The sequence below is a fragment of the Stenella coeruleoalba genome (assembly GCF_951394435.1).
Source record: "Stenella coeruleoalba genome assembly, chromosome: 14".
Taxonomy (NCBI): domain Eukaryota; kingdom Metazoa; phylum Chordata; class Mammalia; order Artiodactyla; family Delphinidae; genus Stenella; species Stenella coeruleoalba.
This window is the reverse complement of record NC_137160.1, coordinates 82,131,631-82,144,007: the sequence shown is the minus strand read 5'-3', so window position 1 is coordinate 82,144,007 and position 12,377 is coordinate 82,131,631.

Sequence of the window (12,377 nt, the reverse complement as noted above, 5' to 3'; positions counted from 1 at the left end):
CAGTAGGTCCTTATTAGTTATCTATTTTATGTATAGTAGTGTGTATATGTCAATCCCAATCTCCCAATTTATCCCTCCCCACCTTATCCCCTGGTAACCATAAATTTGTTTTCTACACCTGTGACTCTACTTCTGTTTCATAAATAATTTCATTTGTACCCTTTTTTTTAAGATTCCACATGTAAGCCATATCATATGATATTTGTCTTTCTGTGTCTTCAGCGTACTTCACTCAGTATGGCAATCTCTAGGTCCATCCATGTTGCTGCAAATGGTAATCTTTTGTTCTTTTTTATGGCTGAGTAGTATTCCATTGTATATATGTGCCACATCTTCTTTATCCATTCCTCTGTCGATGGACATTTAGGTGGCTTCCATGTCCTGGCTATTGTAAAGATTGCTGCAATGAACATTGCGGTGCATATGTTCTGGTTTGTCTTACCTGCAGTGGCCACAGGCAGGCAACATAGCCTTTGTTTTACAAAGCTACCAAGATGTAGGAGAACTTAAATTGTTTGCCTCTTCCAAACATCCATACCTTCCTCATTTTCATTTCAGAACAAGAAGGAGGCCAGGAGAAAGGGAATTGGGAAGTAGACCCGAGAGCTACCCACAAGACCTGGGCAGTCACAATCATATTCCCCGCCTCCAGCACCCTGCAGATCTTCCATATTTTCCCTCTGCCCTGGCCTACTGGGAGCCAGGCAAACTGGGAAGTCAATAACCCTCAGTACCTGCATCTATAAATCAAGAGGCTGGACTCCAAGTTCTTTTTTGGGGGGGGGCGGGCCACACCCCGAAGCTTGATCTTAGTTCCCCGACCAAGGATCAAACCCGGGCCCAAGGCAGTGAAAGCATGGAGTCCTAACCAGTGGGCCACCAGGGAATTCCCTCCAAGGTCTTAACTGGTGGCAGGTTTGTGTGAGTTGGCTCACTGAGAGTTTTAAGAATTTTAGTTGCCGAGTCAGTTCAGGGCCCCATCATGAAACAGCGGGCATACTCAGAAGGGTATTTAAGGTATGTTTAATGAAAAGGTTATTTACAGAGTCACCGGCAAGTTTAAGGGAGCAAATAAGGGATAATGAAACCAGCTAGGACTGGCAACAATGGGGTGGGCTATCACCCTCAGATCTGAAGGGGCAAGGGGAGGGAGCAGTTTGGGATCCCAGAGAGGGTCGTAGCCACCCATAGGAGTGTGGTCTTCAGTAGAGGAACACAGCTAACGTTAAAAAAAATCTGAGGACTTCCCTGGTGGTCCAGTGGCTAAGACTCCATGCTCCCAATACAGGGGGTCCGGGTTCAATCCCTGGTCAGGGAACTATATTCCAAATGCCGCGACTAAAGATCCCACAGGCTGCATCTAAGACCCAGAGCAGCCAAATAAATATTTAAAAAATAACCTCTGGCAGAGGGGGCTCCCCCACCCCCCATCTCCCCACTGCCAGTCTCCTCCCGTCTCCTCTCATCTGCTGGAGCCTCTGATTGCCGGAGAGCAAAGGGGCTTAGGGCGTAGAGTAAGACAGAGAGCGAAGAGCCTTGGAGGGGCACACAGAATATCCAGCACAAATGCCAATACTTAAACATTGGGGAAAGTAAGGTGCAGAGAGCCACATAGTGCATGATACTGTTTTCATACAACAAAGTCATTTCCCCCTTATATGTGCCCGTAATATGCTTGTATATGATTGCCTAAGCATGAAGCAAGGTAGGGGATTATACATGTGAGATCGTTAATATTTAGTAGCTGGGCAGAGTAGAAAGGGCAGGAGAGAAAGCAATTTAGAAAATAGGATATTTGCTAATATGAATTCAAAGTAATTTAACACAGGAATAATTGTTTAAGAGCACAGAACTGTAACTTCAAGTGAGATAGATCATTGTAGATGCTGTTTCTAATGGCAAGATTTTGGCAACAACCTAAACATTTGGTTCTAGAGTTGGTTAAAATAATCACGACACAGCCTTTCAAAGAAACACACCCACACTTATGATCAACACAGGTATTTATTACCATGAACAGTGTTTACAAAATATACACAAAATGTCACAGAAAAGTATCATATGTTTATACATTTTTAGAAAGTGGTCTGGGTGGATATGCCCGAATTGTCCATGGTGGTTTTCTGTGGTTGAAGGATTATGAATGGGTTAGTTTTCTGTACTTTCTTTTTCCTTTTTTCTCTTTTTTTTCACTTTTAATTATGTGTATGTTTTTCTATATCAACTTGCATTAATTCTGTTACAAAAAACAAAATAAAATATATATCTGAGCTGGTTAAATAGGTGTGGTCAGTTTGTGAAAATTCAGAAAGCCATATACTTTTTGCATTTTTCTGTGTATTATTAATCTTTGATAAAAATACTTTCTATCAATATCAAAAAACACACTCATAAAAAATGTTAGGGGCTTCCCTGGTGGCGCAGTGGTTGAGAGTCCGCCTGCCGATGCAGGGGACACGGGTTCGTGCCCCGGTCCGGGAAGATCCCACATGCCGCGGAGCGGCTGGGCCTGTGAGCCATGGCCGCTGAGCCTGCGCGTCTGGAGCCTGTGCTCCGCAACGGGAGAGGCCACAGCAGTGAGAGGCCCGCGTACCGCAAAAAAAAAAAAAGAAAAAAGAAAAGAAAGAAAAATGTTAGAATACAATTTTTTTTATTGAGATGAAAGCCACATGACATAAAATTAACCATTTTAAGTGAACAATTCATTTCGTACATTCACAACGTCGTGTAACCACCACCTCTATCTAGTTCCAAGACATTCTCATCACCCCAAAAGGAAAACCCCATACCCATTAAAAGTGACTCCCCAGTCCTCCCTCCCCCCAGCCCCTGGCACCCACCAATCTGCATTCTGTCTCTATGGATTTCCCTATTCTGGGTATTTCCTATTAATGGAATTAAAACAATTTTTCGGGGGGGGCACACCGCGAGGCTTGTGGGATCTTAGTTCCCCAACCAAGGACTGAACCCAGGCCCTTGGTAGTGAGAGTGCGGTGTCCTAACCACTGGACAGCCAGGGAATTCCCCAAAACAGAACAATTTTTAAATCAATGGATTTCACATAAAAATTCAAATTTCCAGCTTCTCTTGAACAAAATCTGGCCAAACTAGCCCACATCCCCACAGGGGATAACTGGCTGTAGCTGAGTAATCATCACTCTTGTCGACAAGGCGTGAGCCTACGACTCCACAGTTCCACCCAGCTCTTCTCTCTTCTACGTCACTCTCCTGGCTTCTGGGGCATTTGGGTTTCAAGACCCAGGACTAATGACTACTCAGAACCCCCCGCCTTTTTTAAAAAAATATATTTATTTATTTTTGGCTGCATTGGTTTTTCGTTGCTGTGCGTGGGCTTTTAATTTTATTTTTTATACAGCAGGTTCTTATCAGTTATCTATTTTATACATATTCATGTACATATGTCAATGCCAATCTCCCAATTCATCCCACCACCACCACCACTGCTGCTTTCCCCCCTTGGTGTCCATACGTTTGTTCTCTACATCTGTGTCTCCATTTCTGCCCTGCAAACCGGTTCACCTGTACCATTTTCCTAGGTTCCACATATATGCATTAATATACGATATTTGTTTTTCTCTTTCTGACTTACTTCACTCTGTATGAGTCTCTAGATCCATCCATGTTTCTACAAATGACCCAATTTCATTCCTTTTTATGGCTGAGTAATATTCCATTGTATATATGTACCATATCTTCTTTACCCATTTGTCTGTTGATGGGCATTTAGGTTGTTTGCGGGCTTTCTTTAGTTGTCGTGAGCAGGGTCTACTCTTTGTTGCAGTGCATGGGCTTCTCATTGCAGTGGCCTCTCTTGTTCCGGAGCATGGGGGCTTCAGTAGTTGTGGCAGGCAGGCTCTAGAGCGCAGGCTCAGTAGTTGTGGCGCACGGGCTTAGTTGCTCCGTGGCATGTGGGATCTTCCCGGACCAGGGCTTAAACCCGTGTCCCCTGCATTGGGGGGCAGATTCTTAACCACCGTGCCACCACGGAAGCCCTCAGACCCCTTTCATCTGTAAAAATCTTGAAGATCTCCAGATGCAGGGAGACACACCAGAAAAAAATGAGAAACTTGGACTGGGAGTAGAGGGAATGAATCCCAACTCTACCACTTATAGTATGAGCCACTTAGCTTCTCCAAGCCTCAGTTTCCTTAACTGTAAAATGGGTATAATAATAACACCTACTTCATAGGGCTGTTATATTAAATGCAAAGCATTGGACACATGGTCACTTCTATTCCTGTAGGTACCAAAGACTCATAAGAGCGCTCCCTAATATTCAGAAATGGAAAAAGGGAGTTCAGAGAGGTTAAGCAATATGTTGAAGGCAACACAGCAAATCGGAGGCCAAAGCTAACTCCCCTATTGCCCTTGTGAAGAATGAAAGTCAGTGTTCCGAACTGAAGGGTGTCAGATGTTCAAAAGTTTAGGGACTTTGGATGGTAGGGACACAGGTTCAGTTCGAAAGGGATCAATGGCTGATCTTGAGTAACTGCACCCTGGGCTTATGCAAATAATGGAGCAACTGACGAGATAGTTGTTTGGCCAGAGAGGAAAGAGAAAACCCTTTGATGTGCCTTGGGCCCTGATGTCATAGCAGTTGCTCCTCCTCCAGGGCCACTGATGTCCTCTGCCCTTTCCCCAGTCATGGGGGCCTCCCGCCCCCTAAACCTCAGGCAAGCAGAGCAGAGCAGTTCCTACAGGCTCAGGAGAGCCCACTGTGAATTCTTCAGGAAGTTTGTCAAAAAATTTTTTTAAATACCAGATTACTTAAAATTAAATTACGTATATTAAAAATTACATTAAAAAGCAGAAAAAAATTAATATAAACTTACATCTAAATAAACTATCATGAAAACAAAGGTAATAAATGCTCAAATCTCATCATTTCCTAATTATTTCACTACATTTTAGTACTACCTAGGCTTTTGCCTATTTTTCTGTGTGATATGTTACTACTTATACTGTTCTCAACTCCAAGTTCAAACTACTTTACGTTAGTAGTTTGAAACTGGCCATAGGGGTACTTATACCACAGAATTCAGCAACTGCTACAAACTAATGCTTAATTGTTGTATTGATTGTCTAGGGCAGGGGTGAGCAAACTATTGGCTCTCTGTCCAAATACAGATGCTTGTCTGTTATTTTGGTTTTTTGCTCACAGCCTGGTTTTTGTTTAATTAATTAATTTTTAATTTATTTTTGGCTGCATTGGGTGCGTGCAGGCTTTCTCTAGTTGCGGCAAGCAGGGCGAGTCTTCGTTGCAGTGCACGGGCTTTTTTTTTTTTTTTGGCTGTGTTGGGTCTTCACTGCTGCCCGTGGGCTTTCTCTGGTTGTGGCGAGCGGGGGCTACTCTTCATTGCGGTGCGCAGGCTTTTCACTGTGGTGGCTTCTCTTGTTGCGGAGCACGGGTTCTAGGCGTGTGGACTTCAGTAGTTGCAGCACGCGGGCTCAGTAGTTGTGGCTCGAGGGCTCTAGAGCGCAGGCTCAGTAACTGTGGTGCACAGGCTTAGTTGCTCTGCGGCATGTGGGATGTTCCCGGACCAGGGCTCGAACCCATGTCCCCTGCATTGGGAGGCAGATTCTTAACCACTGAGCTAGCAGGCAAGTCCCGACAATTTATTATTTGGGCAAGTCTTCATCTTATTGAGTCTCAGTTTCCTCACCTGTAAAATGGGAGAAATAATAGTGAGTTGAGAAGATAAAATAGGCACAGTGCTTGGGAGTGGCACACCCAGTGGGGAAAGGCAAGGGGTGCTGCCCACCCCAGGTGCAGGTAGCAAGGCTGGTCATGGAATGGGTTCTCCAGAAGCAGAGGCTGAGACAGAGTTTGGGGTACAAGATGTTTTTAGGTGTCAACACCAGTGAAATGAAGGGGGGAAGCCAGACTGGGGAGAAGGAGTAGTCAGTGGTGGAGGCCCAACAGGCCTTGGCCAACCCCAACCAGGGGCTCTGGAAACAGACTTGTGGGTCTGAGTTGTCCCCCACTGGGCTGAAAGGGCCACCTTTCCACCCCTGCCTTGTTCAGCCACCAGGTGTGGGCTGCCCTGGGAAGAGGCGACCTCGGGCAAAGTCCGTGCAGCTGCGGGAGATCCCATAGGAGCTGATAGCCAGCCACTCCCCCCATGCCCACCCCCGCACTCGGGCAGCAAGTCCTTCCTTGAAGGGAGGTGGAACAGAATATCTATCTCCATGCCTACCCCAGGGCTGCACTGTCCACAGAGAATTTTAAAATAATAATAAAAACTGCTAGAAGTCTGTTGACTTTATCATTTTGTGCCAGCAAATCTCAACAATATCAATGCCAGTGGCTGAACAGACAACTGCCACTGCCCCCCACCTTGCTTCCTGATATTGAATAAGTGCTCATAGACAGTGTTGTTGTTGTTACTATTATTCTTAGTCTTTGTCTCTTTGTGTTAGTCAGGATTAGTGGTTGTAAATACCAGAAATCCAACTCAAAGTAGCTTAAACAAAGGAAGGGAATTTTTTTTTTTTTTTGGCCATGCCGCGCAACATGGGGGACCTTAGCTCCCCAACCAGGGATTGAACCCATGCCCCCCTGCAGTGAAAGCACGGAGTCTTAACCACTGGAGCATCAGGGAAGTCCCAAGAAGGGGAAATTTTGGCTCACCCAGAAGCATGCCTGAAACAGGTCACTCAGATATCAGGAATCTGTCTCCTTCTCTCATCCTTGCTTTTGCTGTGCTGGCTCTATACACAGGCACATTTGCCCTCCATGGAGTCAGACATGGGCACCACAGCACCATTCAATTAGCTCAGAAAACCCAGAGCTCAGAGAGAGGCTCTTTCTCAAGCAAAAGTCCCAGGGCAAACCCACATTGGCTGGCTGTGGTCAGGCACCCAAACCTGAACCAATCACAGAGATTCTCATTGGCCAGTCTTGGCTCACATGCCCCCAAACCACATGGACAGAGAAGGGAAAGGGATGGTTCCTCAAAGGAAAAGTGAGATGCTGTAGTTAAAGGAGGAATGGATGCTGGAGAGGCAAAACCAACAAAATCCAGGACACTGCTCAACGCCCCAAAGCCAAGCACAGAAGACAGCCTTCTGTCCTGGGCACATCAGACGCTGGGCACCCATTGCTTACACAGTTTGGGACACTGAGACTCAGAGAGGAGCTGGAAGTGGCCCAAGATCACATTGTCTCCAGAGCCCAGGGATCCCGTATCCCATGCCATCAACTCTCTGGACCCTCCAGGCCACCACTGATGCCTGGTGATAAAGCTGCCTGTCACCCCAAAGCTCAGGCACGTGGGCTCTGTGCCCCAAGAGATAAGAACCAGACCCACCCAGCTGGCCCTGCCCCACTGCACTAGCCCTGATAACAGCTGGGCACCCTGGCCAGCCCTCACACCCTCTGTTCCCCAACTGTTATTTCAGCCCTGTTGGGGAGTCTGTGGAGCCTGACAGAGGATGGGGAGGTTCTATCCACGGGCTTGTGCCTCTGAATCCTCATTAGTTCTGTCTGTTTGGGAGTCTGGAGTTGTAGATTCTAGGAAACAGGGCACAGGGCTGTTTAACTGTTTGGGGGTCCAATTTTCAAATGTAAAAAAAGCCTTTTGGTTTATTTATGTTCCTCAAATATAATAAAGAATCACAAATAGGCCACTGGGCCACTCCAGTCCAAGCACAGCAGCTATCCACAGCTTTTCCCTGTGCTGACCTTGAGCAGAAGCCTTTAAAGTCCTGATGATGTTGCAACTCTGCTATAAAATCTTCAAAAGCTCTTCATTCTCTCAAAGATAAAGCCCAAGCCCCCTAACCTGATATTTGAGACCCTCCCACATTCCTTATAATAAGCATCATCGGTAACTGTTAATGGAGTCTATCGTGTGCCAGGCATCAAGCAAAGCACTTTACGTACACTAGCTCAGATGATCCTCGTAACAATCCTATGAGGGAGGTACTACTATAATTCCCATTTTACAGATGAGGAAACTGAGGCTCAGAGAGGTGAAGTGACTTGCCCAAGATTGCTCAGCAGGAGTCCCCACCTCTGCCTACACCAGGGCTTTGCTCCCCGCTAGCCTGTCCACAGAGCCCCCCTGCAGGCCTGCAGTGCTCCTACCTCCCTCATATCCCCTCCCTGCACCCCCGCCAAGCCAACCCTTCCCAGTCAGCCACACGCCAAAGGAAGAGGAAGTTTCTCCAGGGTCCAGGAGGCTGGTTTGCTCCTGCTGCTTGAAAATGGGATTAGGGGTCATTCCCAAAGCATTTTCCAAAAACGACGACAGCATGGTGGGAAGTGGCTAGCATATAGACTTTGGAGAGAGTCAGGCTTGGGTTCAATTCTCAGTTCTGTCACTTTTTAGTTGTGGTCTAAAGGACACGCCTGTAAACCTCCATTTTCCAATCTGTAAAATGGGGATGATAGCCCCTATCTCACAGGGTTGTTAGAGGATTTAATAATTAAAGGGCATAGGGACTTCCCTGGTGGCACAGTGGTTAAGAATCTGCCTGCCAATGCAGGAGACACGGGTTCGAGCCCTGGTCCGGGAAGATCCCACGTGCCACGGAGCAACTAAGCCCGTGTGCCACAACTACTGAGCCTGAGCTCTAGAGCCCGCGAGCCACAACTACTGAGCCCGTGTGCCACAACTCTGAAGCCTGCGCACCTAGAGCCCGTGCTCCACAACAAGAGGAGCCACCGCAATGAGAAGCCCACACACCGCGACGAAGAGTAGCCCCTGCTCGCCACAACTAGAAAAAGCTCACGCACAGCAACGAAGACCCAACGCAGCCAAATATAAATAAATAAATTCATTTTAAAATAAAAAAAAGAAGAATCTGCCTGCCAATGCAGGGGACACAGGTTTGAGCCCTGATCCAGGAAGATCCCACATGCTGTGGAGCAACTAAGCCCGTGCACCACAACTACTGAGCCAATGCACCACAACAAAGAGTAGCCCCCGCTCGCCACAACTAAAGAAAGCCCACGCTCAGCAACGAAGACCCAACGCAGCCAAAAATAAATAAATTTGTTTATAAAAAATAAATAAATAAAATAAAAATAAAGGACACAGCACTTAGCATGCTTAGTCTAGTGCCTGGCACATAAAACAAAGCGACCAGAAAATCTGAGTTTTTGTTGTTCTTATTATTATCTTTTTTTAAAGTGCTCTGCTTCCAGAGGTGACAATTTGAGACAGATCACACTCCTTCAGCCGAAGATCTTTTAAGTTAAAAAATCAGCCCCCCTCCTTAGATACAACACCAAAAGAAAAAATAGATAAGTCAGACTTCACCAAAATTAAAAAATTTTGTGCTGCCCATGATTCCAGCAAGAAAGTGAAAAGACAACCCACAGAATGGGAAAAAATATTTGCAAATCATATATTTGACAAGGGACTTGATTCCTGAAAAGGGAATACATAAGGAACCATTACAACTCAGTAGTAAAAAGACAAATAATACAATTAAAATGTAGGCAAAGGATATGAGCAGATATTCCTCCAAAGTAGGTATGCAAATTAAAAATAAGCACATAATAATCAACATCGTTAGCCATTAGGTAAATGCAAATCAAAACCACAATGAGGGGACTTCCCTGGAGGTCCAGTGGTTAGGACTCCGCGCTTCCACTGCAGGGGGCATGGATTTGATCCCTGGTCGGGGAACTAAGATCTCACAAGACGTGCAGTGTCGGGGGTAAGGGGTGGGGGAAACCACTTCAATAAGAGATGCAACAGCTAGAATAAAAAAGGTAGATGACAACAACTGTTAGCAGAGGATGTGGGGAAATTGGAACTCTCATGCATTGCTGGTGGGAATGTAAAGTGGTGCAGCCGCTGTAGAAAACAATCTGGCAGCTCCTCAAAATGTTCAACACAGACTTACTCTATGACCCAACAATTCCACTCCTAGGTATATCCACAAGAGAAATGAGAACGTATGTCCACACAAAAACTCGTATGCTAACAGTCCTAGCAGCATTATTCATGATAGCCAAAAATCAACTCACCAATTGATGAATATGGATAAACAAAAATGTGGTATATGCATATGATGGAATAGTCAACCATAAAAAGAAATGAAGAACTGGCACAGGCTACAACATGGATGCACTTTGAAAATATTGTGCTGAGTGAAAGAAGCCAGTCACATAGGACCACATATCGCATGAGTCCATTTATATAAAATGTTCAGAATAGACAAATTCATACAGACGGAAAGCTGATTAGTGGTCTTCTAGGGTTAGAGGGCAGGGAAACTGGAGAGTGACAGCTAAGGGGTATAGGATTTCTTTTTGGGGATACGGAGAATGTTCTGGAAGTAGGTAGTATTGATGCTTGCAGAACATTGTGAATATACTAAGTGTCATTGATAGTAAATTTTACATTATGTGTATTGCACCACAATAAATTGTTTTCTTTATTGAAAGATAATATCCATCCTGAAAGTACACAAATCTTAGGCACACACATCTCAATGAATGTTCACAAAGTGAACACACTTTGTAATCAATATTCCCAGCACCCCAGAAACCCTCATTGTGACCCTTGTGGTCACTGTCCTCTAAAAGGGCTTTAAGGGAGTTCCCTGGCGGTCCAGTGGGTGAGACTCCGCACTCCCAATGCAGGGGGCCCGGGTTCGATCCCTGGTTGGGGAACTAGATCCCACATGCCACAACTAAAGATCCCGCATGCTGCAGTGAAGATCCTGCATGCCGAAACTAAGACTGGGCGCAGCCTAAATAAATAAATTTTTTAAAATAAAAATAAAAGGACTTTAAGAAATAGAAATGACCTCCTTCCCTGCTTCCACACACCTCCCTCCTCTTCTTAGAGGCCATACTCATTTGGGAGTTTCTTGTTTTGTTTTCTGGACTTACCTACTCACTGACAGCTTATTATGAAGGACAAAGACATTTTTTTTTTTAAGAAAAAGGACTTTTTCACACCAACTTTGCGCCTTTCCACTCCCTGCTTCCATACAACTTATTTTAGTTGGGTTTCAATTGCTTTTATTGCTTTAAATAAAATTCTAGGGACTTTCCTGGCGGTCCAGTGGTTAAGGCTCCACGCTTCCACTGCAGGGGTCACAAGTTCGATCCCTGGTCAGGGAACTAAGATCTCGCATGCCTCGTGGTGCAGCCAATAAATAAATAAATAAATAAATAAAATTCTGAAACTTCTGTTTGAGGTAACATGTTTAGAGAGCATAGCATAAACTTTTCTCTTTGTAAGATGAAGGAAAGTGTCTCTAAGCCCCTACTTTTTTTTAAGTTGCAAGTTTTTTAAAAAATAAATTTATTTAAATAAATTTAAATTGGCTGCGTTGGGTCTTTCGTTGCTGTGCGCGGGCTTTTCTCTAGTTTCGGCCAGCAGGGGCTACTCTTCGCTGCAGTGCACAGGATTCTCATTGCGGTGGCTTCTCTTGTTGCGGAGCACGGGCTCTAGGCGTGCGGGCTTCAGTAGTTGTGGCTCGTGGGCTCTAGAGTGCAGGCTCTGTATTTGTGGCACACGGGCTTAGTTGCTCCTCGGCCTGTGGGATCTTCCCGGACCAGGGCTCAAACCCGTGTCCCCTGCATTGAGGCAGATTCTCAACCACCAGTGAAGCCCAGTCCCTACTTTTATATTGTCTTGTAACCAAGACTCAAGTCTTGTTCGATTTGTCAGTCAGCTGATTTTAAAGAGTTAATAAGAAGTGTTAACAAACTCTGGTAGACCAATGCTACGAAACTCTTCTCAAAAATGAAAAGAAATACAGTCCACATAGAGGCACCAACATGGAGGACCCTCAAATGCATGATGTTGAGTAAAAGAAGCCAGGCTCACAAAGCTGCTTGCTGTCTGACTCATTTATATGACATGCTGGAAAAGGCAAAATTATGTAGACAGAAAATAGATCAATGGTTATCAGGGAATGGGGTGGGGGAGGGATTGACTATAAAGGTACACAGCGGTGAATGGGGGGGTGGGTATGTTTCTGGGTAATGGAATTGTTTTATATCTTGATAGTGGTTGACAGTCACGTGACTATATGTTTTCAAAACTCATAGAACTGTACACTGAAAAGGGCGAATTTCACTCTATATAAATTACACTTCAATAACTATGACCCTCAAGAAGCCATTTTAAAACTTCTGAAATCATGTAAATCATGCAAATATTTTGTGCTGCCGAACCAGAAGGGAAATTAGACATGAAGAGAAGGAAATAAACTACAGCCTGGGGTGCTCCCAAAAGAAGAGGATTCCAAAGGGCAAGGCTGAACTGGTTCTCTTTATTTAAATTCCATTTGGGACTGATTCACTTTGCTGTACACCTGAAACTAACACAACATTGTAAATCAACTATACTCCAACTACACTTAAAATCAACAAATACTTAAAG